The sequence below is a fragment of the Delphinapterus leucas genome, chromosome 11 (genome assembly GCF_059928025.1).
Source record: "Delphinapterus leucas isolate spDelLeu-1000000601 "Yukka" chromosome 11, BTC_Dleu_Yukka2, whole genome shotgun sequence".
Taxonomy (NCBI): domain Eukaryota; kingdom Metazoa; phylum Chordata; class Mammalia; order Artiodactyla; family Monodontidae; genus Delphinapterus; species Delphinapterus leucas.
Genome location: NC_143139.1, coordinates 86,098,474 through 86,126,080, shown reverse-complemented (window position 1 = coordinate 86,126,080; position 27,607 = coordinate 86,098,474).

Sequence of the window (27,607 nt, the reverse complement as noted above, 5' to 3'; positions counted from 1 at the left end):
ACTCTCCTATCGACTGAAAAAAATGCACTTGAGAGTTGTGAATTTTTTATTTGGGGCAAAATGAGGACTATAGCCCAGGAGACAGCATTTCAGATAGCTCTGAGAAATTGCTCCGAAGAGGTAAGGGGGAAGGTCAGTATATATGTGATTTTGGTGAAGGGGGAGTACATGTAATCAAGCACACATTCTTTGCAGAAGGTTTCTGCTACTCTCATGAAGGTTACTGCTAGTCACGAGGCGCAGACGTCACCATGAAGGATTTTAGTGCTTTTCTAGATACGAGGAGATGCAAGAATTGGGCTCATAAAATCTTCTCCTGAAAATAGCCGACTATCTGATGACCTGTTCTGCCAGTTTTTCCCAGAGCACAGAGGGCCTCATTCCTGATCTGAGCTCCTTCCAGGGGGTGTTGATGGTCACCAGCTGCAGCGGCTCACGATTTGATCCTTGTAGAGGTAGATGGCAAGTGCTAATTTGTAGGTGACACTCCCCACTGCTGTCTGCTCATCCAAGTCTAATTGTCCTTCAACGCTTACCCCTTCACCTCAAGTCGACAACTTCTTGGCTGCTTGACCCTGGACACAGCTCTTTGAATTTTAGTTTCCTGGCCTGTAATAATGGCCGTCATAGATGACAGTTGAGAGAGCACTTTGCATTTGCCACAGATTAGTTCATTTCATCCTCCAAAGAAGCCTGTGAGGAGGAAGCTATTACTATCTTCATTCTGCAGATGGAAACCGAGTCACAAGAAGGTAAGTGATTTGCCCAAGGTTAACACACAAGGGTCAGAGCCAGGATCCAAACACAGGCAGTCTGGCCCATGTTTTTAACCAATACACTGTAGCCACCCACCCGATCTGTCAGCATGTTTTGAGGGTTACAAGAGATAGCTGGAAAATAGTAGGCATTTAATAAAATATTGTTACATTATTGGATGAAAACACACATCAAAGTACCCGTCTTAGTTCCTGGTCCGTAACAGGCCTTCCAATTGTGTTAGTTCGCTTCCCTTCCTCCCTCTTCCAAAGCAACTCTCCTGACCATGATCTTCCCCTCAGTAGCCCAGACGTGCCATTTGAAGGTTACTCCAGAGAGAGTTACAGTGCTTGACAAACTCTTCCAGGAAACAGAGTCTTCTGAATAATGTGAATCATTGAGGTGGGATCTGCCATGTTCTAGTTGGTGCTTTCATTCAAAGGCATCCAGCCATGGGCACAGGCGCCATGAGCACAACACAGAGTTTCTATAACTGTTTCCATGAAACCATGATTCTCGGTGAGAAAGCAGGGTTGTTATTTTCCATGGGGGACTCTCAGTGGAGTAAGATTCCTGCCCTTCCCCGTCATGCTCTCCTGTCTCACTTCGCACCAAGGAGGAGGACAGGTCTACCTAATGATGAGCCTGAGAGAAGAAACTGGGCATGCTCCTCTCAGCCTCTTAGGATTCTCTATTCTGATCTGCCTGCAGAGAGAATACATTCTGGTCTCCTTGGCATCCTGGGGAAAGAAGGCTGTGGTTGTCCAATTATACCAGTGACTACTGGTAAGTATCTAATTCAGGGGGAGTACTGAGTTCCTGCTGTGTCTCTATATCTAGGCAGAGCCAGTCCAAGTTGATCAGTAATAAAAATGTATGTTGATCTCCGTGGTAGACATTAATGCTGTTTGCCAAATAGTTTCTCTTCCCCCCCTTCTGGGAAGAGGCTTGGAGGACACGTCAAGGATCTCTTGTCATAGGCTGGGTCACATGACTGGATGTGGCCAATATTTGGGCAGCGAAAGTGACATGTGTCAGGTGTGGGATAAGTATTTAAAAGTCAGTGTAGACTTCTGGTTTCTGGTCTGGTGTGTAAGGAACTTAGAAGTCTTCTGTCCATGTAACAATCAATAAACACCTGAACAAACTGAAACAATCAACAACTCTTCTTAGATCTGTCAGAGAAGGGAAGTCACAGGGCAAACGGCTGCTTCCAAAATTAGAGACAGACAGGTGGATACAGAGAATCACAATTTGCTGGAGAAGAAACTTCCATGGGAAACAGTGTGAAAACTTGAACTGTAATTGAGGAACTGCTGGAGGCTTAGTACAGACCCCACCCCAAGAGAAGGAATTCCAGGGGAACTCACTCATAGGAGTACCCTCACCCTTCTGTGAGTTTTACCTCCAGGAACTCTGTTTGGTCCTCCCAGTGAATATTGGAGAAAATTTCTTGCTTCCAGCAGGGGGAGGAAAAAAGGAACCATTGTGAATATGCCAGAACACTTGTTGTTCTTAACAAGGTCTGCCCTCTGGAAAAACTATTTACCATCGCCTCACCGGCTATGGTTATAGCAAAGCCTAGCCTACCTGGGGTGAGGGAATACTCAACTCCAGCCCCCTCCTTCCCTCTAGTCCCACCTAAGGAGGAAAAACTGAGAAGCACTGGTGAGATTCACAGTCCAGTGGCACAAGCTCACCAAACGACTGAGACTTAATCAGCGGGCTATAGAATGATCACCCTCTCTCCTCTCCCCATGCCCTACCGCTACATCATTAAATGCGCTACCTACCGCATTTACCATAGTTCCTTCCACCTAGTACATTATGTCTGCATTTCAACAGAAAATTATAAGACATTCTAAAAGGCATCAAAATGAGCCAAAAAAAAAAAGCAAAACACACAGTTTGAAGGGACTGACCAAGCATCAGAACCAGAGTCAAATAGGTCATGGGTGTCGGAATTATCAGACCAGGAATTTGAAACAATTATGATTAATATGCTAAAAGGTCTAATGGATAAAGTACCTGTTAGTGCATCATGACCAGAGGTAGAAGTTCTACCACTGCTATTTCACTTTTTTTGTCACACAATTAGCAGCTGGGCTGCCCTCACTACAAACAAGCTATTTTTGGTGTGAGAGTCACAGCTATGAACCACATGGGGACCCTGGTTTCTCATGTACCATCAACAATTCACATTTTACATGTGCTTGGACACGTGTGTCATGGCGGAAGCTGCAGGCCAAATGCACTGATAGCAAGATACCCTCTAATAACTAGGGGTTATGAAATATTTTGAGGTCTGACACAGTTTGCTCACAGCATGTATATTTAGCCTTTGCTTCTATTACATCAGTGGCTGTGTGTGTGTGTGTGTGTGTGTACACATGCATGTAAGGGCTTTGAGGTGAGTGGCAGGAAATCAATGTACACTACCTACCATTTTGTAACCTACTTTGTGACATGTGCCAAATGACTTAAAATACATGATGACTGCTAATTTTGACAATGACCGTGAAAAAGAAATGCAATTCTCATGCTTCTTTTACAGAAACTGAGTTCAATGGCAAGTCCCTCAAGGCCATGCAGTGGATCTGTGATGAAGCCGAGTTTTGAGCACATTATCTGTCCCTCTTCAAAGCTGCATGTACTTAACCAACACGTTCTCCTGGCTTTTAATATTTCACTTCCTGCTCTGCCTGGAAAGATGGTCAACACATGGCTGGGCCTCAATAAATACTTTTGCATTCACTGAATCTTAAGATAGATTACTATCAAAACTAGCTGTGTCCCCAGCACTTACCTCCATCGCAGTGCCTAGCACACAGCAAATGTTTAATAAATAATTTTTGCTTTAATATGCATTATTACATTTAAATAGGACACAGTGCTATAGAGTGTGATGACATGCTTAATAATGGGTAGCATTTTATATGTCCATTTGCAAGCCTTATTTGTCCATTTTAACATAGTGTGATGTTTTCATAACGAAAGATAAAGCACAGCTGAATGGAAAAGAATACTTCCTTTGACCAATTCTTTCTTCTGAACCGAGGAAGCCTAATTACTCAGCCTAGGAGGCGCTAACTTCAGTAATACCTACTACCTCCTTGCACAGATAGAACATACAAACGTTTTGAGAAAACGAACAGCCTAGGGCAAGGAGAAGGGAGAGGAAAGAGAATCTTGTTTTTCCAACTTCAGTGTCCACTGACTTTATCCTGTCAAGAACATTTGGATGGTTTTATGGCGAACTAACCCTGTCCCACTCTCAACCTATATACGTTCCTGGAGGTTGGCCCCATCCTCACTCATCACCACCCCCAAGTTCCAGGAGTGGGCATATGACCTCCACCTGACCTTCTGATCTACTACCCAGCTTTATGGCACAGTGATTTTTTCTGTACCTAATTTGTTCCGTTTTATGTTTTATCAGAGCTAGCTCAGTGTGTTTTAATTCAAGGACCTTCGATGGAAACATTGAGAAAGGAAAGTTCTCTTTTTTCTGGACTAGAACCTTGCAGGAGAAGCCTGGAGATGCTGACAGCCACCTCATCACACCAGGAGGGAAATGGACTGAGAATGTCACTGACGCAGAAGAAAGCTGTCATTTCTAATGATAACATTTAGGCCTGTAGAACCAGCCTCTCCTGAACCAAAATCTACTCAAACTCATACAGGTAGCCGGACAAATTCCCTTTTACGCTCAAGCCAGTTTGAGTTTCTATCATTTGCAACCCAAGAATTCTAAGAGGAAGGGGACCAAACAGTTTCTGTGTCCCACTTGCCTAGAGAGGGAGTATCACTTCACTCAATTGCAGGAAGTATGTATTAGTCTTCCCCATGTGATAAATAGGCAAACTAAGAAGCAGAGAAGTTAAGAAACTAGGCACACACGACTAGGAAGTAGCTGAACTTGGATCTACTCCTAGCTCTCTCTACCTCTAAAAACCTTTCCACTACTGAATACAACAAGAGCAAATTTCTATGAAAAATTACCCTTTCTGGTGGGATGTGTGGAAAGCACACTAAACAAGGGAGACCGATTCCTAGCCTTTTTGTTTGTTTTTCTGGGGAGCCTGGCTCACCATACCTCTCCTATGACTCTAAGCACTTTTCTTCTCTAAATCTCAGGAAGTTTTTTGTTTTTGTTTTTGTTTTTTGGTCTATAAAACCATGGGGTTTAGATAACCATGGGCCTAGATACTCATGATCCAAGTTCTTTCCATCCCTAAAAATGTAAAATGTCAATTCTTGACTGTTTTCTTAAAATTCCCAAGTTAGGTGATAGAAGAACCAGACGTTGAAGCAAGCCAATAGGCGAAGGTTCCCTCTGTGAACCTTTTCTCCTAATTTGGGCAAATGGCTGAGGTATGTGTAATTAAAACTGCAGAAATAACAAGCTTCCGGCCAAGTTCTGCCCTCACTTAACCATACTCTCGGGGGTTGATTCGGGGGAGGGGGGCAGCGGATGTTGAACCCAGGGTGGAATTTGGCTTGATATGTGGATTCTTATAATTTCCAAATGATGTCAGTGCACTTATTTGAGAGACGGAGAAAGTGCTGAGTTTAGTCTATTTACCTCCATAAAGAAAAACTGAAAACCGCTGGGCTAGGGCCAGTGTCGACCAATGTTATAAAGCTAAGAACACTCTTGGCAGGGCAAAGTCATTCGGGGACGATCGTACCCAATTCATGTCGATTTATGGTTGCAGCCTTTCTTTCTGATTATAGTTTGTTCTAAGATAGGGAATACCAGCCCTGTTCTTGTCAACTGGCTCAGAGAAAATGAATCTGCTAAAAAGTTTTGTCATCCGTTGATCCCAGAACCACTGAGGTTATAGAAATTTCAACAGCAGCTAAGAGAGGCCAGAGTTACGTACTCATTCAACGGAAAGACAGCAAGCTATTGAAAAAATCTGTCTAGTTAATGCAACTCAAAACAGAGTTTTGGTTCTAATTAGCCAGATAATGTCTTTGCATTCCTGTGTCCTTTCGCCTTTGAGTTGCCCTCTACTAGGAGTTCTAGGCAGCTCTTGGATGATATTAAGATGGTATATATCCAGGGGACCCAAGAATTCCAACATTCTATCTTGCTCACCCATCCCGTCCCCCAGGGATTTCCTAAGGTGATAAAGTATGGTCAGGGTAGAGTGGGATGCATGAGGTAGGTGGCCTAGGTTTAAATCTTGCTCACTCACCAGTGAGAAAAGGTCAGGCAACTTTTTCACCTAGGAAGAAAAATGGATAATAATAGTACCTTCTCACAGGGTTGTTACGAAAATAAAATGAACTACTTTATTCAAAACACTCACTGTTTGGCACCTAGTATGCACTCAATAAATGCTAGCTATTAGTCCTGAAGGTGCTATACACATAGGAAACAAGACCAAATGTATACAAGGTAAAACTTCACTTTTATCGGGATCAGTATCTGATACTCCAACATGTGGCACTCTGGTAAGCAAACTGGTCTAATTGCTTACAAAGGCTCCTACCTCCCAACTGCAACTTTTGGGTATTATGGGTATTAATCACCTTCTAGATGGGCCAGATGATCCAGGGGACCAGAGTTTTCTTGACAACTTTAAAGGAAGGCATGCAAAGAAAACAAAAGGCAGGATACAGTAGTCAGACACTGAGGGATCTTGGCTCAGCTTAGGGATATCACATCAAGACAGCAGCAAGCAGCAGCGAAGAGAGGAGAAAACTACGTGACATTTTAAAATATAATGATCAGGTTCACCAGCAAACACAGCCTGGGTAATGCCCCAGAATTTGGCCCATCAGATAAGCAGCTCCTCATCTGGAGGAGAGCGGGGAAGGGGCAGGAAAGGAAACAGAAGGGGACTTAGACAGCCTTCCCCCACTCCCAACCCCCTTACTTCAGTGATTCTCAAAATGCAGCAGCTGAACCATCACATCAGACTCACCTGGGATGTTTGCTAAATGCAGATTCCTGGACTCCAGGCAAATATACTGTGATGGTTAATTTTATATGTCAACTTGACTGGGCCATGGGATGCCCAGATATCTGGTTGAACATTATTTCTGGGTATGTTTTGTGAGGATGTTTCTAGAAGAGATTAGCATTTGAATCAGCAGACTGAGTAAAGCCGATGGCCCTCCCCAATATTGGAGGGGGGCATCGTCCAATCCACTGAGGTCCTTAATTGAACAAAAAGGTGGAGGAAGAGAGAATTCTCTTTCTCTGCCTGACTGTCTGAGCTGGGACATCAGACTGGGACTTACACTCTTGGCACCCCTGGTTCTTAGGCCTTCGGAGTAAGACTGGAACTGAAATACCAGCTTCCTGGGGCTCCAGCTGGTAGATGGTAAATTGTGGGACCTCTCAGCCTCCATAATCATGTGAGCCAGTTCCTCATAATATCTCTGTTTATATAGAGACTGATACATAAACAGCTATACAAATCTCTCTATTTTTTCTATCTGTCTACATCTATATCTCATCAGTTATATTTCTCTGGAGAACCCTGACTAATACACACACTAAAACTGAATTTTTGGGGGTGAGGATCAAAACTGTATCTGACAAGTTTCCCAGATGAACTGAAGTTTAAGAATCAATTATCTCTTTCACTGTGAAGTCATCAAAGAGTGGAGGTGGTATCGTAAAATGCTTTTAAACACTCCTATTTTTGCAGGAGGGATACTTTATTATGAGGGAGGAGCCATAAGGCCTGGCAGCCACTCCCTACACTCAGGATGGAAATAGCACTTGGCCAGCTGGTTTGGGTTCTGGTCTCCATCAAGAGCTCAGCCATTCGAGAAGCTGGACTCATCACAGGGCTTGCCTGCATCTCTCTTTCCTCCTCTGTCAATATAGGAAAGGAGCTCTCCCTTGCTTTCTTCATAGGGTTCTTGTGAACACTGAAGAAGCTGACGTGTGAAAACCTTTTAAAACTTATATAACCCAAGGAATTATGTATTCCTGTGAACTCAGGAATAACCGCCCTTTCCGCCTCCCCGACAGTTATGGGGAATCAGGGGTTTGTGTTTTCCTCCACAAAGATCATGTTCACCAGAAAATTACAGACTTCATTTTATTCAACTTGCGGATTCAGTCACAGAATGGATGCCTGTAACTCATGGCAAAGTACCCCACTATTTCAGGCAAAAACTTTTTAAAAAATCTATCTTCTCTCACTAATATCATTAAATAGATACCACATTGGAACTCTACTGACGGCTCCCTTGAGCCCCAGGTCTGGATGCCCAGCTGTGTCCTTGGCCTCTCCCTCTGGATAGGCCTCTGCTAAAGCCACAGCCTCTCTGTGTGTCCCAGACTGAACTTCTCACTTTCCATCCTGAATAGATTCCTCCTCTGGACTTTCTCATTCCCATTCATGGCTTCGCTGTCCTCCCAGCACCTCCAACTGAAGAGCCTGGAGTCTACTTGGACCTCTCCACCATTGGTCACTCTCCAAGAGAGTTTCTTGCTCACCGATTTCTTTCTCGAAACTCCCTATCCCTGCCCTCATTCTGGCCCCCATCTATCACAACTTTGGCTCAGACTCACGGCTGTGTAGTAGTAAAACTGTTGTAAAATAAAGTGTAGAGAGTCAGCCCAGAGCAGCCATTCTTAAATAAGTGAGCATGACAATAAGACAAAAGACATCACTTATGCTGACACATATGTGTTTGTTGGTTGACAAGACCCAGGAGAAGATTTTGGAGGTTTCCCCCCTATGGAACCTCTGCTTTCGAACATACCTAGGGAAGCTTCTAGCTGAAACGAGAGCAGCATCTCTCCTGGGAACACTGAGATACACAGAATGATTCTGCTTGTTTAATCTCACCATTGTTGGATCCTTTCCTGAAAATAAACTACATTCCATGGAGATTTGGGGGTTATATTTTTGTCCCACAACAACAACCCCCTAAGGATGCAGGGCAGGAAGCTGGAAGGAGCTGGTTCACAATGGAATCCCTGAAGCATTATGATGGCCCTGGCCTGCCGCCCTCTGGACTTCTGGTTGTGTAAGATGAATAACTCCCTTCAAGCCATCACTAGTCAACCTTTTTGTTGTCTGTGACCAAATGTAAGAGTGAAAAGACGGAGCTGGAACTTAAGCCCGAGTCTACCTGAGGCCAGCACCTGTTCTCTTAACCGCTACTCTCTACTGTGGTTTATCCAAGGCAAGAGCTGTACAAATGGAGAAGAAATGAGGTGTCCTAACATGGCCAGAGAAGGCTTAGCTGACAGCTGGTATCCTGCTTCGAGATCCCAACCTGGATGACCATTCTGAGAGGTACCATCCATAGCTAGTCAACTCCAACTTTACAGCCATGCTGAGCACGCTAGGAGCTAATTTGGTCGTGTCTTAGGGATGGGGTTGGAGTATGACACCGATTTGGTTTTCAAAACTTTGCCAGGGGCCATTCCTTTCCTTTGACTGTTCCCCAGGCCTTCAAACCTGCACCTCTGCCTTAGGAAATTTTATGAAATCAGGATCTCAGTAACTGAAGGCATGGTCTCCATCAACATTTGAATCAGATGGTCCTTCCACTCTGGGTGATAGAAAGGAATTCTCTTTGCTTTGTGTCCTAGGAAATAAGAGGTCCTCATCTAATTGGATCTGTATCTGAATCCTGCAGCCTGGCACCAAACAGGAAACATGGATGAAAATAAAAAATTATGGTGGGCAGTTTCCTACTAATCAGACAGGGCGTGCCTAAGGAGTCAGAATGAAAGAAAATAGCACGGCAGAAAAAAGGAGGCTGGGAGAGCTGGAGAGAGGAGCCAGATGACTGATGGCAAAGGAATGCAGCGTCAGCTTTTATCAGGTTTGACATAGCATCCGGCCTCGCTGCAGGTCCCATTCTCAAGTGTTTACATTTGTCACATCTCTTTTCCTTCCAAACAAAAGATGCTTGACAGTCTGAATGGGTAATTTGTAAGGTGCCAGAGTTCCTCAGCCATCCGTGCATATACATTTTGGGATGAGAAGAGGGCAAGTGGAGGGCAGCAGCTACATTTTGGAAGCAATGAGGCTGTGATACCACTGAAACCTGCCTAGCGCAAGAATAACATATTGGGAGCCATTCTCCCCATCGTGCAAAACTTAATTAATGACTCTCTCACGCACTTCAGAGGCCAGTGTGCACCAAGCCCAAGACTTCAAGAATGAGTGGTAAAGCAGATCTGCAGGAAAATTTAGTGATTTTGACTTTCTGCCCAGGCTAATAAACTTCTTCGTGTTTGCAAAACTCTCATTTCAGGTTTGGTTGTCCGGGCCTTACCTATTACATGAAAAATAGGTTGACATTTCTCCCCTCAGGTGTTTAGAGCAATTAGGGATATGTCTCCATCTCTGCAACAGAACTAAGAGTGGGTATGTGTGTGGGTGGTGTGAGCATGGGGTACAAGGCTCCACTGAACCTTGCAGTCTTGACTGGAGTTTTGGCCACAATAGCTGGACCTGAGCCAATTTATTTCAGCTTTGCAAATAACCTCAAACGGTTGATCAGCTACTTGTTTGTTTTAATCACACTCACCATCAGAACACCAAACCCCCTCAGCTCAGCCAATCAGCATATTTATTGGAGTTACTGTTCCGAGCAGACACAAGACATGACTAAGACAGGACCCAGGTCTTCAAGGGATGACAGTAGAGATAAGGAGAAAAACAGGAATGCAGTTTTCTGTGTAAGTGCATGTGTGAAGTTTTCTTGGAAACGACTCTAACTCATGCCAGATTCACAAAAGGATCTGGGATACAGTAAAATGTTATAAGAGAGAGCACTGCTAGTAGGCTCTGGAGATACCCGGGGTACTTGGGCCAAGGAGTGGCTCTCCATGAACCTTGATTTCCTCATTTGTGAAATGGAGATGACATCGTGGGCCTGGTATGAGGATTAACTAAAATAATATATAAGAGCATTTCGCATGGTGCCTGGCACACAGCAGGGCATCAATACATGTTAGCTCTCATGAGGGAGGAGAAGGAGGAGGAGGAGGGAGAAGAGGAAGAAAAAGAAAGAGAAGAATGAGGAAAAAAAGGGAAAAGGGCTTCCCTGGTGGCGCAGTGGTTGAGAGTCCGCCTGCCGATGCAGGGACACGGGTTCGTGCCCCGGTCCGGGAAGATCCCACATGCCGTGGAGCGGCTGGGCCCGTGAGCCATGGCCGCTGAGCCTGCGCGTCCGGAGCCTGTGCTCCGCAATGGGAGAGGCCACAACAGTGAGAGGCCCGCGTACTGCAAAAATAAAAAAAGGGAAAAAGAAAGCAATGGTGTAGGGAATTTTCTAAGAAAGTACCACGCTTCGTGAGCCCCAAGAGCTCTGGGGCTGGGGAAATCAAGGAATGCTGCTTAGAAAAAGGAAGACAGTATTTGGCCCTTGAAAAGCAAAAAGTATTCAAACTGAGAGAATTGGTGAGTGTTAAGGTTAGAGCCAGGGTGGCTCTAAAAGGTTAAGGAAGAGGATAGAAATAGGGTTGAGGGTAAGTTAAGGTTTTGTCTTAATGTTAAATATCTAGGCTGAGGAAACTGTAATACTGTAGCACAGAGAATTAGCTGAGTCCAGCCCAGGAGACAGTGGCAAGGAGAACTGGCCAGGCCAGATGGTCCGTGTTGCCTAAAAGTGGGTGACAAGTTAGGCAGAGAGAGTCTTGGAGCAAGGCAAGCAGTTTCTCTGGAGTGTTGTTACAGCAGTTCCATCAGTCCACCTGCCTTTTCACACAGGTCTGCACGAGCCCATCCAGGTGAATGCCATGAACTCATCAACAAGGGCCATGCTGCATGCATCTCAGGCTCCCCAGCTCTCAGCCCAGTGTTCCACACATAGCAGCTGCCAATAAATACCTGCCCAAAGTCCAAGCTAAAGAAAAGTCTCTTAGAAACACAGAAGGGAAAAAAGATCACTCTACAGCCGCAGCCCGTCCAGTTCTCCTGCACGTGTCACCCTCTGTTCCGCCATAACGCCAGATTCTCCATTGCTCTTGACTTTGCTTTGTGACATTTTCACCCAGAGAAGAGAAGAGGGGCTAAGGGTATGCCATCTCTTCTAAATCTTCTACTTCCGCTGCTAAAAACCACTTTTGAGACAGGCTGATATAGAAAGGAACAAAGAAATGATCATCTTTCGAATACAAGCTGTGCTATCTCTGCAGGTATGACTTATGGTTAAGTCTTTAAAACTCTCTAAGCCAGGCTTTCCTCATGGGTAAATGTTGTGTTAATGACGACTTTATCAGGCTGCAGTGAATTTCAGACAGTTACTATTTCTGGTGGTTTTCATCCATTCCTAAAGACCTGCATCCTTTTCTTTTCTTCCTGGGAATCCTTTTCCTTCAGACTGAAGAATTTCATTTTGCATTTCTTGTGAATGTTAGTCACTGGTGGCAGTGACTTTGCTTAGCTTATCTTTATCTGAATATGTCTTTATTCTGCTTATGTTACTCTGAAGGATATATTTGCTGGATATAGAATTCTAGATTGACAGATCTTTTTTCTTTTAGCACAGTAAAAATGTTCTTGCACTGTCTTCTGGCTGCCACAGTTTCTGATGAGAAGGCAGCAGTCACATGAAACATTTTCTCACCTGTGTAACATGTCAGGTTTTTTTTTTCTCTGACTGATTTTAAGATTTCTTCTTTATCTTTGCTTTTCGACTATTTGACAGTAATGTTATCTAGATGCAGTGTTCATTGTTTTTATCCTGTTTCAGTTTGCTGAGCTTCTTCCCAGAATGTAAGGTACATCAGGGCAGGGATCTTGTCTGTTATTTTCATTGTTGCGTCCCTAGTGCCTAGAAAAAAGCCTGGTTTTGCATCATGAGGTTCAGAGAGGTGTACCTTTCCCAAGCGGAGCAGCCATTAGGTTTCAGGAGTCAGAATTTGGAGCCATTTCCCTTTGACTCCCTGCTTGTATTTCTACTCTACACGAAGGCAGGCCAATCACACATTCTGTTTCTCATATTAGTAGATGTGTCCTCTCCACAGCTGATATCTTCCAGTCAGGAAGTTTGCACCATTCTCTCCCTTAGCCTACTTCCCTTGGAAACAGGACCTGACTTCAAAGTATTTAATGTGCATTGAATTAACAGTAGCCTTAAAATGAGATGCGCTATCTGCTCTCTACATGAAAATATTAGATCCTCTAACAGGGACCTAGCATGAAAGAAATCCTAGTCTAATGGAACTTCACTATGAAAACCAGCAGCGCAAAAAGTTTTAAAACCGTGTTAAAATTTATTTCTTCAGTTACCAAAAGGTAAAACAAACCTATATAGAGCCATTTTTATTTGTATCAGAATGCTCTTAATAAACACCAATTTATAACAATTCTCCAGATAAATCAAATGAGACCACCTCTAAGATCTTTCACATGAAAACACCAAGTACAAAGAGGTAACTGAAACAAACTCATGGAATAATACATTTCTAAAACCCTGCACAAATTTTCCAAATGCACTCACATGCATTGTTTCATTTGATCTTCTGACATTTTTTGTGAGGAATATGTGCTATTATTATTATTAAATCTACCTTTTATATTTAAAGCTCGGGGAAGTTATTACTAGTACATGGAAGAGCTAAGGATTTAGATTCAGGTCAAATCCTATTTTCCTAGGGTTGACCAGGCTGCTTGAAGCAGTTGTACACAGATAAGGTAAAATATTTACTTCAGCTACGACTAGAGTGAGTAATTTGAGTGTCATATGGGGGGAGTGCTACTTACATAAGGTGAGACTGAATTGACTGGGAATGTGTGTGTGTGTGCAGTGTTTATATGTGATATATATATACACATACTCATGCATCTATTTATATATATATACACATACATACACTATACATACACACATACATATACAGTTAGGAAAATCTTAAGCATGAAAATATCATAAGCCAATTGAATGGAGAAGAGGTGAGTGGGGAGACTTTGGGAGAAGAATCAGAGAGCAAAAAAGGAAAGATTAGAAGAAGTCAGAACGGAGAAATGGTCCCTGCTGCCAGTCAGTCCACTCAGCGGGGATGTAAAAGGTCCAGCGCTCAAGGCAACCATTTCTTCCACACCGATGGCTGACCTCACTCACTGATCACGGCACTCTTTCCACTGAGCTTGGATACAACCGCAGTTCTCCCCGAAAATGTGCTCCAAGCAGCCATCGCCAATAGATCAGAGCCAGCACCAACACTGCCTTAGGAAATATTGCCTGACTTTACTCTCAGCAGTATTTTTAACTCAACACAGTAAACTACGAGGACCTCCCACTTAGATTCATCCATTCCATCAGTCACTGAGTAGTCAGTATGCTCTCCTGCAGCTAGTTCCTCCTTCTTGGGGTCTTAACTTAGATGCTGTCCTCAGGGAAACTTCCTCATGGACCCTATGTATAATACAGTAAAATATATAATATGATATATTCTCATTTCTTTATCTCAGCACCCTGTTTGCTTCCTTCATAGCATTTATTTATTTGGTCACCGTGCTTTCCATCTCCATCACTATACTGAAAAGGAGGGCATGTCTGCTGCATTCTCCCCTGTATCTCTAGCACAGTGTACTTGTGTGTAAAGTACTGACTCAATGATTGAGAATGAACAAATGAATGTCTACTTCGTGCCTGACCTCAGTGGGCTCACAGTCTAGGGTGGAAAATAACACTATCGTACTGTCCACAAGCTCAAACAAAGTGCCAGGAGAGTACAAAGGAAGGGTAACTGGGACACCCCCCAAAAAGACCATCCTTAAGGGGTGGGTAGGGATTGCCAAAGCAAAGAAGTGAGAAAGGATATTCAAGTTCAAAGGCAAATTTTAAACGATAGCATTGAGGATGAACCTAAGCTTAACTGAAGCTGAAACCAAGGGAGGCGTCACTGGGGTGGGATGGATGAGTGGCCAGCGGGGGCCACATCCATCAGGGCTCCCAGCAGCTGGCTCCTTCGGTCCTCTCCTTCCCTGCTCCCCCATCCTCCCCTCAGACCGCCTGGCCAGGAATGCTGTTCATTTTCACAATGGACGGACTTCTCTTTGGTAGACAGTCTAAGCCCAGAAATGGAGTAAGATTATCTTTGGTTTATTTTAGTCTCACTTTAAGGATCTTATCTCTAGCAAATCCACCGCCATGGTTTACCACAGCAGGACACGATAGGAAGAGCCACTCTCCCCGCAAGAAAGGGCAATCATTTTCTCCAACCCCATCAAACTGTCAAGAAGTTATTTCTTATTTACAAATGCAGATACATTGCTTACGGTCCACAGGCCCTAAGCAAGGAGGGCAGAGATGAAATCCTGAGGTCGACGATAGTTTTGGTATCTGGACTTCAGGGAAAATTTTTCAGGGTTTTATGAAGAATTAGCTTTCATACTAAACTTTATTAAATTCTGTCCCTGAATTCTTTCCCCTTTGGAAGGACTTTTCAGTCATTAAGCCTGGAGAACAGCCCACATCAGATGAATTCCAAATAAAATGTAGTGGAGGGTCTGGAATCCTCTGAGCACAGAAAACAGAAGTCCCATTAAATGTATAGAGACGCTCACAACGAAGCCCGACTCACTTACACCCCAAGAACGGAGAGACTGACTGGGATGAGGCCTGGCCAGGGGTCTCACGGGCAAGCACAAAGACGGCCCGAGAAGAGAGCAAACACCACTCTCCCTCGTGAGATTTTCTTTGGCCAATTGCTAAGGGAAAATCACTTGGAAATGCCGATTAGCCTCACTTCTTTTTGTCCATTTTAATTCCTTTTCCCTTATCAAATCAAGATCTGTGACAGCTTAATCCCAACTCAAATGCTGGGTCAAATATTTAGAAGCTAAAAATGGTTTTACAAAAAAAAAAAAAAAAAAAAGACTGAGTGAAACCCTAGCCTGGACCCCAAGTATTTAATTTACCTTGATGTAATAACTGCATTGGTAATACCTTGAAAAAAACAAAATGACATTCTTGGACAAAAAGAGCAGATCTCCCCCCACTTTCACCCCTTATACTCTTTCCAGGAAGCAGAAATAATCAATCCTTAGCTGCCAGCAATAGAGAACAAATTGGGGGCTTTTTTTCTTTCGGTCCTATTTTCAAAAACTGTTTTTTCCTTAAAGAATAGCGAATTTTACGCAGTGAATACACAAACCATGTATGCTCTTTGCAGGCCCAACCAGCCTGGAAAAAATATATTCTGCAAAGTTTGATTTTAGCATAAGAGAACAATCTAGAAAGTCATCTACAGAGGGGCAGGACTACATGTTTCAGAGCTCCTTGGAGGCAGAATGAAGCAAGAACAGATTCTTCAGCTAAATCAGTACTGAGCCCTTGGTTCACAGTAAATAGTACCTGTTAGGATGTGCCATCAACGCTCAGACCTACAACTTTTTCACATTTCAATGTTTCTGGAATTACAATGTGTCTTACAATTAAAATGTTCATTTATTTAGTGTAGTAGTGTTTCTTTTCTTCCAGAAAAGCTGTTATTAAACTGAAAGTGAGTCTTGTAATAAGTGACCCTTGAAGACTGAAGAAATTATTTACTACTACTATTATTATTAACTAAAGTGAATCGACACAGAAACACATCACACGGGAAAGGACTCTGACTAATGGATTAGTAAATGGACAAATAAGTGTCCAGACCACAAAGACCTTTGAGAGCAATTCTTAGGAATTTGTCTACAATACTTAATGTTTTTGGAGCCAAGGAGTGGCACACCTGGAGACATTTGTAACAGTGATATGGAAGGGAAACAGGAGGAATGAGAGGTTAGAGGAAGGGTGAATAAAGGCAACCGGAAATGTGCTGATGGGAGCCAAGAGAACCTGAGCTAGAGCCATGTCAGTGTCCAGACGGAGAGAGACGGCAAGATTCGAGGGATATTTAGAATGTAGAATTGTCACAATTTGGTCACCCACTGATTGTGGACAACCTGCTTTGATTTCCATTTCACACAGACATGGACGTTGAGCTTCCTCAGTTAGCATGCAGACTGAAATGGAAAGAGCCAACTAGGCCTCCAGGCCATGAATCTAGGACATCCTTTGGAAGCCCTGTGCTCAGCAATACACACTAAATCTTTCAGCCATTTAGCCTGGGATGCCTAGAGCACAACAGGTATACCAACACATGCCAACACAGGTATGCCAACACATGAAGACAGAGAAAAATGGTTGCCCATGCAGCAGAGACAAATCTTAAAGGTAGAACTGTTTGTAACACAGGGAGAAGATACATAGAATGATATCCAAACTTCACCAAGGGCACCATCATGTCTGAAATTCAAGAAGGTTTTAGCTTTCAAGGAATTGATTATACAGGTCTAAACTACAGTAGGAAAACAGATCACTCCATAGATTATGATGCATTCCAAATAAAATTCAAATTCCTTAGCTCCATATCCAACCACCTTTCTACCTTCCACTGCTTTTTGTACCTGTACCAATAATTTTTAATGACTATCACTTACTGAGCATATACTATATGCCAGACATTTTGCTAAGCACTTTACATTATTTCATTTAATCTTCAGACTACCTTTCTATGTATTATCATCATCATTATCACCCTCCTCCTCATTTTATGTAATAGGTGAGGATGCTAAAAGCCTCAGAGATTAACCAACTTGCCTAAAGTCAAGATGTTAGTAAGTGGCAGATCTGAGAATCAAATTCAAATCTAGCCTATAACATAGCCAAGTAGCTTCTACAGGACCAACCCTCTCACAGAATACAACTAAAACACTCTCGGAAATTCTTTTAAACAAATATTTGAAGGCAGTACAGAGTAATTAAAAGCAAAAAGACACTGGAGGGGAGGGGAGTCAACACTTTGGACAGGCTAAAAGTCCAGCAGAAAGCCCAGTCTTACTAGCTTAAAGAACCAAAGAATAGAGTTTGGGGTGATCCCAGCCACTGCAAAATGTGGGGCACAATTCCAGGAAGGAGAGATCCAGAGAGAGGGAACCCTAAATTCTATATATAAACCATGCCCAAATCTCTGGCCGAACCCTGCATCATGAATACATGAAGCAGACCCCAGGCAGACCTGCAAAGAATAAAATATTCAACTGGGATTGGAGCTGCCACCCAGTACAGGGGAAGCAATGTCTGCAGTCAGAGTCCAGCCAAGTTAAGTGCCCACTAGAAAAATATTCACAGGGTCCAGGACACAATCCAAAATTGATAAAACACACAAAGAAACAGGAAAATGTGATGTATTTTCAAGAGAAAAGGAACTAATGGGGGTCTCTCTCCTTGGTTTATAGATGGCCATTTTCATCCCTGTGTTTTTCACATGGTTTTTCTTCTGTATCCATTTGTGTCCTAACTTCCTTTTCTTATAATGACATCAGTCATATTGGACTAAGGTCCACCCTAAATTACCTCATTTAACCTTAATCATTGTTTAAAAAACCCTCTCCTCAAACAGAGTCACATTCTGAGGTTAGGACTTCAGCATGTGGCTAAGACTTCAATGTAAGAATTTGGAGGGACACACAATGTAGCCCATTACGAAAAGTCTAAAGTCAATGACTCAATGTTCCAACTGAAAAAGAAAAATGTAAGACTAAACTTAGAGAGAAGTTAAGAAAAAAATAAAGCTAAAAAAAATGAAAAAAAAAAACCTCAAACAACTGAGAAAATTAACAAAGCCAAAATTTGAGTTTTCAACAAAAAATTGATAAACTCCTAGCAAGGCTGGCTGGGGAAAAAAAGAAAGAAAACACCAAGTACTAATATTAGAAATACAAGAGGGATTATCATTATAGATCTTATAGACTTAAAAATGATAGTAATAGAATTTTATAAGCAACATTATCTCAACAAATTTGGCAACTTAAATGAAATGGACAAATTTCTTTACAATTTAACAAAACTGACACAAGAAAAAACAGAAAATCTGCAGTCACAGACCTATTGAAGAATTAAATTCATCTTCAGAGAACTTCCAACAAACAAAACCCCAGGTCCCTTGCTTCAGTAATGCAATACATTAAACATTTACGGGAAAAAAAGCCCCACTAATCTTATACAAAGTTTTTTCATAAAATCGAGGAAGAAGGCATACTTCTCAGTTCATTTCATGACGCCAGCCTCACTCTAATGTAAAACCTAACAAAGATATTACAGAAAAGAATATTAGAGACCAAAATTCCTTTGACTACAGATGCAAAATTCTTAACAAAATATTATCAAATTGAATCTAACAATGTACATAAAAAGAATATGTCATGTCCAAGTGGAATTTATCTCAGAACTGCAAGATGTTTCAGTATTTAAAAAGTAATCAATGCAATTCAACATATAAAGAGAACAGAAGAGAAAAAAACATTTTTAATAGATTCAGACAAAGCATTTGAGAAAATTCAATCCCTCATGATAAAAATTCTCAGCAAACTAGGAAGAGAAGAGACTTTTTTCAATCTCATAAAGGGCATTTATAAAAAATTGATAGGTTAATTCATACTTGTATCACTGAATAGTGAAACAGTAAAAACTTGTCCTCTGAGATTCAGAAATGGTTCATTTCTACTGAGCCACCGTACTAGAGGTCCTAGCCATTGTATACAGTTAAGAAAAAATAATAAAATGCATAAAGTTCAGATAGCAAGAGGTAAACTATCTACTTATAGGTGGTGTTATTGTATATGTAGAAAATTGCAAGGCATCTACAAATAACTCTTAAAACAATAATCACAGGATAGATTATTACATAAAAATCAAATGTATTTGTATATACTAGTAGCAAACAGTTATAAAAAGAAATTAAAATAAAAACAGTTAAATTTGCAAAAGTGTAAAGAACATAAAATACTTCAGCATAAGTTCAACAAAGGACAAACAAGACCTCTACACTGAAAACTACAAAATGCTACTGAGAGAAATTAAAGACGACCTAAATAAATGAAGACCTATATCATGTTCAGGGGTTGAAAGTCCCCATAGTGTTAAGATATCAATCATTGCCTTGATTCATAGAATCAAGGCAATCACAATAATAATCCCTCTAGTGCTTTGTTTTACAGAAATTGACCAGCTCATTCTAAATTCATATCTAACTGAAGCTTGGAAAAAAATACAAAGTTAGAAGAAGTGATACACAACTTTGTAAAAAAAAAGAAACAAGAAGGTCTGCTAGTATCTTAACCACTAAACATATACCTACAAAAACTGTGAAGTGTCGAAGATTTTACTATACTTCAATCTAATAAGTTAGTTTGCCACAGCTTCTTGGATGCTGGCAGAAGTTATGAGACTTGAGTTAGAGAAAAAGAACAGTTTATTAGTCACAGTTATGGCAGTAGTCAAAGTATCAGCCAGTGTCAGTCTCCAAGCCCTAATCACAGGGTGACATGAAGAGGACCAGGTGACATCTGCACATATGGTGGGCTGGATTCCAGGGGAGGAACCCTTTAGGAAAGACCTTAGGGAACCCAAATCTTTTCCAAAGGAAAGTAAGCCTGCCTGACCTTTGCCCTTGAAGAAGACATTACACTAGACAGTAAACAAAGTTACCTCTTGTCCTAGAGGGAGACACCATATCTTCCAAGACTGTTCACAAATACAAACATTCTTGACGAAATAGCCTGGAATGAATGCAGTTGGTGCCCCTGCTCATCAGATCTACCGAAATGTGAGAAATCATGTTGTCTCTCAACATCACCTACCTTACAGACCGAACAATTCTACTCTTAGGCATTTACCCAAGAGAAACAAGAACCTATTCCCTCTAAAACACTTGTACAAGAATGTTCATAGCAGCTTTATTTGTAATAGTTGGAAACAGCTGAGGTGTCCATCAAGAGGACAATGGAGACGCAAATTGTGGTACATGGTACAAAAGGGGACTCCTTGGCAATTAAAATGGAATGAAGTACCATGCATGCGGTAATATGGGTAAGTCTCAAAAGCACTGTACTGAGTGACAGAAACCTTACACAAAAATGTGCAAACTGTACAACTCCATTCATAAACATTCTAGAACAGGCAAAACTAATTTATAGTGGAAAAAGATCCGAACAATGGTTGCCTCTGGGGGCGTGGGAGCGGGGAATGGTTGGGAAGAGTCATGAGGGAATTTTCTAGGGTGACAGAAATGTTTTACATCTTGATAGAGCACTGAGTTACACATATATCAAAACTCACTGAATGGGACACTTAAGATTTGTGCATTTCATTGTATGTAAATTTCACCTCGAAAGGAAAAATTTTTAAAGAACCACAAATATTAAACTCTAGTTAATGGCATGCGTCCAAAGGATTTAGGCGAGACGGGACTGACGTCTGCAATTTACTGTGAAACGCATTAAAAAAAACAGATTGATGGGTGGATAGACAGATAAATGGTAAAACAACTATAGTAAACTGTGAATTGTAGAATCTAGTGATGTGTTCACTGTAAAATTATTTAACCTTTTCTGTATGCTTGAAATTTTTCATAATAAATTCCTGGGGAAAAAAATAAAACGTCAGTAACCAAGAGAGAGGGGGAAAAAAAAAGACCACAAGTCTGCTTGACTCCATAACCCAATCTCTCAACTATTACATGTTGTTTCTTCCTTATGAATTAAACTAAGCCAAGCTGCTCTTCTTACCCATCAACCCCACATTTTCTCACCTCCTTGCCTGTGTCTATGCTGTTTCCCTACCTGTGAAATTCATTACCACTAATTTTTCATGAGCGATCCCTACTAAATTTATTAGCAGAAAATCCATTCTCTTCTTCCTTTCAGCAATTCCTTCCTTTACATTGTCCAAGAACCTCAGGAACTTCTATAGTCCAGAAGGGTGTCAATCTGATTTCCCACCCAAGCAGACAGAGAACTAAGGACTGATCAGTCTTTGATGACCATGTTGCCACTGAAGACTGGTCCTGCAGGTCCAACGCTTGGCTGCTATGGCAACTCACTGTGGTCACTGAAGTTCTTTGGAGGAGGATGATCTTAGTTACTCAGGATTAAGCTCTGAAATGCTTAGGTTTGCAAGATGGAACTCAGAGCCTGAGTTTTTAGGCTTATTTGAAGTCTAATCCCTCCCAGCAGCACTGAGTCAGGATGGCTTATGATACCTGCCAGCTCTTGGCCCCAGAACTGCTGTCTATTTTCCATCAAGGGTGATAGCAGTTTTCCTATACACCTTCAAAACACAAAGAATCTGACCACACCCTTTTCCCCAAACTGTGGGTCTATATATCATACTTCTAAGTGAGTAATAATAACCACAATACTACTACTACTAGTATTAATAATAATAGTAATAATGGTTCTTGGTGACTCAAAAGTGATTTACTCTTCCAGAGAAACTTTCCAAGTGATTGTGAGATTCTCATACCCGCCCCAAGTGGGAGAATTGGAGGGACAGGGAGAACGGAGGTGTGTGGGACATACTACCTCCAAGGATTCTAAAAGCAATATTATTCACCTCTCAGGCTGAAAAGTAAATTTAAAACACAATGTTAGTCTCTGATGGAGTATCCCACTACTTATACGTATGAGTACTTTCACACGTTGATGTTATGGTGATTAATAAAATACAGATTAATTTAAAGGCATTGCTAGTTTACAGTGACTTTTGTCATTTCCTATTTCTCAATAAATGGGTATCAGATGTCCAGCAACTGTCATGCATGTGTGTGGAGGTGAGCAGGGATAACGATACAAATTTTAGGATGTTAGGATAGTGTTTACGCTCAAAACGTTTGTGCCATTCACCAAATAGGATTCTTCATATTTCACCTCATATTGTTATCGCCTTAATATTTTTTGAGCCTCTTCCATGTGCCAGGCAGTGTACTTAGGTGCTCTACCTACCGTGATGAGGAAGACACTTTCCCTGACTTCAAGAATCCCAAAGGCCAGCTGGGGCAGCCACGAATTAGCCATCACAGTATGAGACGTTAGCGCCACTTTAGGGAAGCACAGAGTGCTAAGGGAACCTAACTAACCAGAGGAGCCTCCAGCAAGACTTCGCAAAGAGGGCTATGTTTAAGTTCAGGCTTGAAAGATACGCATGAGTCAGCCAAGAAAAGAAGAGAGGAAAGTATATTCTGTAGTAGACCGAGGGCAGGGCTTGGGTTATGGCTAGAGACAAGAGGAAGAAAGGAAAGTTGAAAGAGCTGAAAGCAGCCCTATCAGGCTGGGGTACAGCATCCTATCTGAGGAAAGCGGGGGAGAGATGAAGTTGGAGAGGTGGACCACAGCCCGATAACAAGGCACTTTCAGAGCTGCATTAAGTTTGAGAAAACTAAACTGCAGAGACGTACCAAGGAACTTACTCAACGGTATAGAGTAAATGTGGCACAGAAACCAGCCTGCGCTCCTGCCTTTCAGGTTTTAAACCCAAAGCTGCCCACTGACTTCCCTGAGACAGGTATAAGGGCAAATTTCCCCTGAATGAGGGTGACATGCAGCGGACCCAAACCCAAGCCCGTATCATTGACTAAGCACAAAGAGTAGGCAAGAATGCGTTGGTCCTTATCACCCACCTGGGACCCTCGGGGCTAATTAATCATGCTGACAGCTCCCTGGATGTAGTCAGAGGATTATTTTTTTCCCCGAATGCTGCTAGTTTAACCTGAGGCAAGACTTTCCTTCATGACACCAGGACGAAGCCTTGTTGAACATGATGAATGTCTTTTGGAAAAGAATAACATTTTGATAAAGGCCCTTGCAATCAGCCTCCAGGTTGGAACAGAGTGGTTTTCCTTGCTTGTTTTCATAGTCATCTTACAAGAAAGCCAGCTTTATCTCTGGGCTCTGAATCAACTAACCTAGAGAGGGCTTTATGATTAAAAATCAAGTAAATAACTTGCCCTGGTCTCTGACTTTTCATAAGTAATTATGGCTGGAGCTGCCAGTTAGATTCCAACTTTCTTCCAAAGCCCAGTGTGTATCTCACTATTCCAGTTTCTGACTCCCCAGCAGCCCCTGAGGATCATGATTCGGGTTTCAACTACAAAGAGGGCTTCTCCATTGCCCAGAAAACAGATGTTAAACGAGCTTTGGAGGCTTTTTGCTGCATGCTGTTATTTTATCCCAATTTTTCGTCATTAAATGTGACCTTTTTCTCATTCATATAATTCTCCATTTTCTTATTTGAAAAATGCTTCCCCATGAAGGGGAAGAAGAGGAAGAGGAAGAAGAAGCAAGAAACAGCCATGGAGGAAAGGAGGAAGAAGGTGGCTTTCAGGAAGCATTTGGAAACCTACTCATGGGAAGAGGAAGAGTCTCCTTTTGGCTGCATACCAGTGGAGGGGCTGCGCACCCCAGATCTGTGATCTTCCAGGGACCCCCCAGGAGCCTGGATGCCCCTTAGTGGGAGCAGGAGGAGGGGAACCAGGAAGAAGCCCAGTTGGGAAGGTCCCATGAAAGCCAACGTTGGCAGAAGGCAATCCTCATCTCCAGCCCAAACTCTGGGCTCCTAACTGGCTTGCCAACTCTACTGCAAATGCAGATTCCAAGGCAGGAGAACAAAAACATGTCAGAAGCCAGGGTATGGGGTTTCTGCATATTTGATTCTGCAAATCAGCTAGGAAAATAAGGACAAAATGGTGGGTCAAGACTATGAAAGGAGCTTACTTAGAACAGGGACTGCTAGCTTGTTGGTCTACATGAGGGAATCAGCAGGACTTATACTGTATATGCTCACAAGCACATGCCCACACAGGTGTACGTACACACACACACACACGTGCAGATAATAGTCCCTAAAATACAACAACCATCTAATATACACCATGATTAACTAAGGATTGGGTTGAGCCTCTCTTTAATTGTATCTGCCTCCTTTGCCACTTCTGTTTACAAACAATTTATCTATATCAGAGACTATTGCTACTGGTCATTATTAGCACACCTAGATGCATTATTTTTAAGCTTTGAAAGCTTAAAGGGAAACAAGGCCTTATATAGGTATATATTCTTTATCCCAATAATTCCACTTTATACTAAAAATTTATACAAAGGATATAACTGAATATACCCAAAGATTTATCTACAAGAGTACTGCTATAGACTAAACGTTTGTGTTCTCTCAAAACTCTTATGTAGAAACCTAATCCCCAGTGTACGGTATTTGGAGGTTGAGGCCTTTGGGGGGTGATCAGGTCATGAGAGTGGAGCCCTCCTGATGGGATTAGTCCTATAAAAGAGGCCTGAGAGTGCCCTTGCCCCTTACACCATGTGAGATCACAAGGAGAAATCAGCAATCTGAAACCCAGAAGAGAGTTCTCATCAGAACCCAACCATACAGGCACCCAGACCTTGAAGTTCCAGCCTCCACAACTAGGAGAAATAAATTTCTGTTGTTTATAAGCCACCCAGTCTATGGCATTCTGTTATAGCCATTCAAATGGACTAAGAAAAAAATGAATGACAAAGTAATTTGTAATAAAAATATCCAACAATACAGGATTAGTTAAATCATGGTACATCATAAAAATCAAATCTCAAGCTATTAAAAATTACATTGTTGGCAAATATTAATTCATTTAAGCAGACAGAAATATTTATTTGGCACCAACAATATATGAAATATGATAAAGTAGAAGAAACCAGCAGGTTATAAAACGGTAGTCATAATATGCTTACATTTTCTTAAAAATTTATATATACATGTATAAAAATGTCTGAAAGATAGACAGCAAAATGTTAGTCCATGTTAGATTGGTGGGGCTATAGATCACTTTTTTTAAATTTATAATGAACGTATATAAATTATGTAGCCAGAAAAAAATAATACAATTTTTTTCAAGTCAATTGTTCTGTTTAACCACACATAATAGACCTGATACGAAAGCCTATAAAGATTTTGACATTTAATGCTGAAGTGTTCTCCAGACAGACTGTCCCAGCTTGCCCAATTCCCCATAACCTTAAACCACAGGTATCATTATTATTTTTAAATCTGTACCAATTTGATGGGAAGCAAATGGACAGTCACCCCAGTCTTTTAATCTGTCCTTCCCTGATTTTCTCATGAGGTTGAACATGTGTTCATATGACTGTCGACCACGGGTGGTTCTTTTGTTAGCGATAGGTCTGTTCTGTAAGGTTATAGAAATCTCCCCAAACTCAGGCATGCTTAGATTCTGAGCAGCTGAGCCCAAGCATCCAGCCCTCCTGTGCTACCTCCCAGCTTCTCCCAGGCATTCGTTAGATCAATGACTTTCAGCCTTGCCTACATATCACAATGACCCGGGGAGCTTTAAAACTACTGAAGCCCGGGTCTTACCTCCAGAGTTGCTGATTTAACTGATCTAGGTGCAGCCTAGGCAACAGGATTTTTTAAAGCTCCCCAGGTCATTCTTTTTGTTGTTGAAGTATAGCTGATTTACAATGCTGTGTTAGTTTCAGGTGTACAGCAAAGTGATTCCATTATATAGATACAGATAAATATAAAACAGTTATACATATATACACACATATGTATATATTCTTTTGCAGATTCTTTTCCATTATGGTTATTACAAGATATTAAATATAATTCCCCAGGTCATTCTAATGTGCACGAGGCTGAGAACCACAGCTTCACAGAGGCTCTGCTAATGGCGTGCTAATGAGCATACTGAGATGCTGGAAAATGCCTTCCATTAGCATCTACACCTGCAGTGAAGAGCAGGACAATGAAGATGCATACAAAAGACAGAGATAAGGAGGGAAACAAATAGATTCATCCCCACCGTCATCTCATTCTTTTAACATATTGGCTCAATAAATATTTGAGCATCTACTAGGACAATAATAACGGTGCACATTTATTGAACATTTACTATAGGTCAGGCAGGCTCTCTTCTAAGCCCTTTACATATATGCCTTCAATAATCCTAGGAGGCAAGTACTCATCTTATATAGGTGAGGAAACCGAGGCACAGAGGTTAAGTTATTTGCTTACAGTCACACAGCTATTAAGGAGTAGAGGCAGGATTCGAACACAAACAAGTTAGCTCTGACGTGCATGTCATAACACCACATGCCAGATGCTGCAAAGGCAGCTGGTACATCACAGTACAAAACCAAACAGTTAACAGTTCCTGTTATATGTCTTAAAGTTTACTGGAGGATTAGAGAGTAAATGAATAAACACACAAGATCTGAAGGAAAAGCACAAAACGCTATAAAAGAATATAACCGTATACTCATGTTCAAAGCAGCATCATTCACAGTAACAAATGTAATATAAAAGATGGAAGCAACCCAAGTGTCCATCCACAGATGAATGGATAAAGAAAATGTGGTATACACGTACAAAGGAACATTATTCAGCCTTAAAATGGAAGGAAATACTGACACGTGGTACAACACGGATGAATCTCGAAGACACTACGCTAAGTGAAAAAAGCCAGTCGCAAAAGGACAAATACTGTATGATTCCACTTATATGAGGAATAGAGTAGTCAAATTCTTAGAGACAGAAAGTTATCAGGTTATCAGGTGCCTGAGAGAAGGGAATAGTGAGTTTTTGTTTAATAAGTACAGAGATTCCATTTTGGAGGATGAAAAAAAGTTCTGGAGATGGATGGTGACAACAGTTTCTCCAGAATGTGAATGTACTTAATGCCACTGAACTATACACTTAAAAAGAGTTAAGATGGTAAATGTTTATGTTCTGTATCTTTTACCACAATTTTTAAAAATAAAAATAAAATTTTTTAATTATAAAGACTATAACCAGAGACCCCAAATTAGGTTGGGGAGGGGAGTCAAGGAAAGGCTGTTTCAGGAGGTAACATTTAAAGTGAGACTTGGGGATCAGAGGATCAGTTACGAGAAGAGTAGAGAGAGGTTATTCTGAGCAGAAGGAATAGTATATGCAAGGGCCCTGGGGCAGTAAGAATGGTGGGGGGAACCTAGTGAGTGAGGGCAGCAAGGTGTGAGGTGAGGCCATGCAGGGCTTC